Below are 5,743 nucleotides of genomic sequence, written 5' to 3' on the forward strand. Positions count from 1 at the left end.
AGATTGATGTGTGTATTGTTTATGTATTGTTTTAAGTAGGATGGTGTGTGTGATGCTTACGAATTTTTATGTTGCATAAAAAATTGCCCTCTGGGCTTATAATAAACTTGAACCTTGAACCTTGAACACACACACACACACATTATATATATATATATATTTCCAAAAAGTTAAACGTAAAGTTACACATCGTCTTAACTACTTGTGAGTTGAAACAAAGCATATCTTCAAGTATATTTAACTCACATTTTTAAGGCAGCAGATGAACTTTTGTTTCTATGTTTAACCATCTTAAAATGTTTTACAGTAGGAATAAAAAAATATGATGGAATTTAATAAGTACACCAACTGTGTGCTTACTGTCATTTATCAAACTTTCTTCTTCATCATTTATCTATTATTTATATTTTTTCCTACTATGAAAGTCAAAACAAAAAATTCCATCATATTACGAAAAGTCCATTCAATCATGGATGATGGCTAATGATAGCTCAGCAAGTTAATCTAAAAAGAAAATATAAATCAACCAAAAACATTTGCAATCAAAAGCTGCCTTGCCTCAACCCCGGCAGCGTGCAGGGCAGCCCTCTGTGGAGGATAGAGGACCTTCTCCCTCTCCATCTTCCTCCCATCTGCTTCCACCTCCTCCCCCTCTGGAATAGGTGCGCCTCCACGCACAGCCATGTTATGGAGTATGGCCATTGCCACCGTAACTGCGCAAGAGCTGTGAGGCTTCATGCGCAGTCCTACTGCCGACTTGTGAAGGCACAGAAAGCGCAGCTTCCAAGTGCCAATTGCACGCTCCACAACATTACGCTTGCGAACGTGTGCAACATTGTAAGCTCTTTCAGCCCGAGTCTGCGGGTTGGTCAGCGGTGTGAATAAGTATGTTCTCAGAGGGTATCCACTATCGCCAAGGAAAAGGCTCTGACTAAACCCCATCACACCCCTATGGTCCACTATAACCTGCACGTTTATGGCTGCGTACCCCTTCCGCGATATGTACGCCTGATCAATCACAGATGGATTGGCGATAGGGATGAGTGTGCCATCCACCAGGCCCAGGACTCTGGGGATGCCAGCAATGGCATGACAGCCCTGGTGCACCTCTTGGACTTCCTGACGTGTTCCTGGCAGCCAGATGTAATCCCTGGCACTGAAGGCCGTTGGTGACAGTGTGGACGCACCTCCACACCAAGGTCTTGCTTAGGCCGTAGCCCTATCCCACGACTTCGATGAAGCTCCCTGTAGCAATAAACCCTAGCGCTGCAAGCAGCTGGACTTCAGGGCTTAAAACAAAATTCCGCCGAGTTAGCCTGGCAAGTGCAGGTCTGAGAAGGTCCAGCAGCTCCATAATACGTTGTCTTGGGAGGTGACATTTTTTCAACATAGCTACGTCAGGCAAAATGTCAAAAGGGCTTAAGTTTTGTCGAATTAAAAAATTGACATGGACTAAATGGCCATTTAGAGCCAAATTGTTTGCCAGATGTTACTTATCAAAAGTGATTGCCAATTTAAACGCTTTGATGACATTACAAAATAGCCCTTCTGAAAAAAAAATAAAACAAAATTCTAATGGTTTTGTTGGGAATTTTATTGGTTTATTGGCCCAAAACACACTACAGTGTATTGTTTTTTGTTGGTCTTTAATTATATTTATTGGTTCTATTGGTTCTATGTATTGGTTCTAATGGAATATGACCCAAAACACACTACAGTGTAGTGGTTTTATGGTAAAAGCTAATGGTTCCTATTGATATTTTAATGGAAACCATTAGAATTTTCTGTAATGGTTTTATTGTTTTTTTGCAGCAGGGAGGCATGCATTTATTGCAAACATATTTTATTATTAGTGTTAAAATGTCCATAACATAAAATTATTGTTGAGCCACAACATTGTCAACATACCATAGTTTGACTTGTGACAGTGGGGGCACCTAGTGTCTTGCGCTCAAACATCGCTAAGAGAGAGCTTACGAATGGTCCAGGGGCCTATTGCACAAAACTAGGATAAGGGATTAAGCCGGGATATCTTGGTGATCCTGGCTCAACTGATCCGTGATCCGGTTGCACTAAAGCTGGATAGGGGGCAGGAGGATATGTTATGGTATAAATTACCATGGAGATCTATTCTGTGGAGCTAGCCTGCTCCGGACCAGGCTAAATTCCAGGATCTATCTAATCTCATCCCTTTTGTCAGTCAGCAGTCACCACAAATGGAAACCAATAGTTATTTCACTGCCCAATATACATTGTTATCAAATATAACTACACACTGTCATTTTTAAATGTTTGTGATAATTAATTTTAATAATTTTGGATAAATTATGATTTTAGATGATGTTGCTATTATTAGATAATTTACAGTTTCCTAAAGACTATAAGGCTATATATGAAATGATAGAACATTAGGGCCACAGAGGAAAAAAACAGAGAGAATGAAGTCATAATATTGTAACTTGTTGTTTTAGAGGAGGACAGTAGTTACAATAACAGTTGTGGGGCATTTCGTGGAATTGTACTTTAGTATGGTTTCAGAAACAAAGGACATACTTAATCTTTTGGCACATCAGCATCGAATTGTTATAAGTATCAGTACTGTAAAAACAATATGCATCTTTACACAGAAAGAACCAGCCTCAAATGTATGATTTTCTCCTTTCCTCGGTGTGGCCCTTATACCCTGTCGTATAAAATACACATTCCATATAAATATAAAAGCACAAAGTGTAACATTATGTTCCTTGATTTAATAAGGACAAAACAAAGCAGGTAAACCATCAGCTCCTTTCGAAACTGAAGTCACACAGTGACTCTACAAGATGGAAAGCACAGAATCAAAGCATATTATACAACCAAAGGATAAATACACATTCAAAGGTCTGTATATAACACACCCTACATGTCTGCACACTGAAATAAATGCAGGACAAATCCATACACACACTAACTGAACAGACAAATTAATGGATGCAGTAGCCTCCCTGCATGTATTACAAACAGTATACACACAGTATACAGCACAAACATCAAAAGAGGCCAAATAAAAAATAATAATAATTGAAAGCACACATACTAACTAAAATAATTCAACACATATTGGTCCCTCAGCAGCCGACCACTGTTGTCATCAGGGAAGATTTCCGAATTGTCCCAGTCCATGGCCGTCTCCTTCCTCAGGCAGGCCACATTGTGGAGGACACCACGAGCCACAGTATTGTCACATGCCCTCACAGGGCTGACCCTTAATTTGTGAAGGTAGTGAGAGTGTGCCTTCAGGAGGCCAAAGGTCATTTCAACTCTGGTCCTGGCATGGGCATAGTTGTAGGCCTGCTGTGCTACCTGGGGGTCTGTGAAAGGTGTCAGGAAAAAAGGCTGGCAGCCACACCCCCTGTCTCCCAGCAACACACCAGAGAATTCACCTGTCAACACAAAATCTCATCATTAATACCTCATAAACAGAGTGATATTCTTGACACAGCCATTATGTAAAAAGTGGTTATTAATAGGGGTTGTGTGGCTCACCTTGTGATAGGCGCTGATAGATTTCAGAGGTCCGAAAGATTCTGGAGTCATGGACTGAGGCAGGCCATTTTGCCAGTGTTCAATGGAAAAGATCAAAAAGTTATGTTCACCTGAACATTAATGCTGTAAAAAGATTTCATATTTACAAAATCTGCCTCATGGGCACCTGAGGGGGCTTTTATCCTTATGTGTGTGCAGTCCAGTCCACCAATGACACTGGGTCCTGTAAAAGAAATTAGATTTTGTGATGGCTCCAAATGATGACTCCTCACCATTGTAGACTGAATAGTACTTTCACAAGTTTGACATGATACCTTATGCCTTTTGGAATCCAGAGAGATGGTCTCCTCATCATCATCGCCGTTATGTGCTGATGAAATGGGGCCTTAAACCCTATCACATTTAATCGGATTTATATTGAAGCTAGTAGACAAGACGTGCCAGGCCTACAGTATGCCTTTGATGGAGAACTCACTGGATCAGCATCGTCAGGTGCTCGTGCTGGTGGCTTTAACAGTAACACAGTGCTGCCAGACACTGCAGGGCAATAGGCAAACCAAAGTCAGACAGTCCAAATAGATTCAATATGAATGTGATTGTGTCCCATGTAGAGATGGAAGAACATACCTTGTATGAAGTGGGTGGCATCTTGGGAGGGACCTATGCTTGTCTCTTTTCCCCCGCGGGATCCTCTCCAACAGGCCTGCCTTTATTTAGCTCCAAAACTGGCCTCTGCTGGGGTGAGGTCAGCTTTTGGTGACCCACCACCCGTGCCTTGTCTCTGGGTATTCTTTTCACTGCTAAAACAGTACAGACAATGTGTAAGCAGGCACCTTCTGGGTACAATCTATGCTTGTGCATTATTAAGTATTAGTCAGGGCCCTTACCATTCTGCAGAATGTTCTTGTATTTGATTTTGACCTGTCATATTTAATCTACATCACACACACACCACACACAAAAAGAGAGACTTTCTTTATCACACAAGAACATTCAATGGAGTCACACTGCAAAAAATGACTTACTTTGTATTTTTGTCTTGTTTTCAGTAAAAATATAAAAAAAAACTTAAATTAAGATGCATTTTCTTGATGAGCAACATGACCTAGGAAAATAAGGAAATTAGCCAATGGAATATGAACATTTGTTTTAAATTAAGTGTTTATGAAAAAGTATATTTCAAGAAAACTTTTAATACATCTTAATTTAAGAATTTTTTGATATTTTAACTGAAAGCAAGACAAACACACAAAGAAAGTCATTTTTTTGCAGTGCAATGAGCAAGTGACCTTGGGTCCTTTGAAAGGCGCTTTATAAATTAAATTGATTATTATTAATAGCTCATCTATTTATTCAATTAAATTTTTATTTATTTTTATAAAGCGCTTTTCACAACTGTTTCAAACAGCTTTACATTAATAAAAGCAGAAAAAAAGTCAACGGTGGACAACATAAGAAGCAGAGTACATAATGAGCGTAGTAATAATGTAAGCTTTCATAATAATTTATTGAAACCTTATCCAGTGTGATGGAGTTACTTTACACAATTTCACTCATATTTGCAGTCCATTTCAATAAAAAAATTAACTGTTTCATAATCAGAGTACAATTGTGTTTTTGGAGATGTGAATTAAATATTTTAATTGTAATTATGATGTTTCAGCGGAGCGGTGAGTGTGTAATTGTGCACTACTTACGCATTCAGGCGGTCTGCAATACTTTGCCACGCTTTTTCTCTCTGCTTTACCACTGTGGCGGTGTTGCCTTTCTTCTTAATTATCTTTTACCTCCTCGTATGGATTTGCGACTCTGACGGGGAAAAGAACGCCGCTAGTTGCCATGGTGAATCGGTGAATCTGTGATCGGTGGCGGGGTCTAGTTGAGTGAGCCGTGAGCGCGCACCTATCGAGGATTGGTTTCACCTGGCTTGATGAATCCGTGTCTGGTCATCCTGGCTTGGTCTTTGTGCAACCAATTAAGCCTGGACGCACTTGTTTTGGCTTCATTGAGCTCAGCTCAGTCATTTAGCCTGGATGTCTTAATTCTACTTTTGTGCAACAGGCCCCAGGGCCCGGTTCCCCAAAACGTTCTTATCGCTAAGTAGTTCTTAACCTATTCCTTAACCTCTCTCTTAACTCTATGGCACAATTCCCAAAACGTTCGTACGCTAAGTATATCTTCTGTAAGGTACACTTTCGTAAGGTTGGTCTGGACCATT

General features: G+C 40.1%; 1 long non-coding RNA gene across 1 annotated transcript; it reads right to left on the bottom strand.

Annotated features, from left to right (window-relative positions):
* Positions 1-1,993: 1,993 nt before the first annotated feature.
* LOC141281494 (uncharacterized) lies at positions 1,994-5,424 on the bottom strand. Its single transcript, XR_012335827.1, has 6 exons — positions 5,223-5,424; positions 4,413-4,460; positions 4,153-4,325; positions 3,840-4,062; positions 3,526-3,748; positions 1,994-3,422 (listed from the first exon to the last, which is right to left on the bottom strand). It is a non-coding gene; the product is annotated as an uncharacterized lncRNA (long non-coding RNA).
* Between the last annotated feature and the right edge of the window lie 319 nt (positions 5,425-5,743).

This window comes from Paramisgurnus dabryanus, chromosome 2, assembly GCF_030506205.2.
Source record: "Paramisgurnus dabryanus chromosome 2, PD_genome_1.1, whole genome shotgun sequence".
Classification (NCBI taxonomy): domain Eukaryota; kingdom Metazoa; phylum Chordata; class Actinopteri; order Cypriniformes; family Cobitidae; genus Paramisgurnus; species Paramisgurnus dabryanus.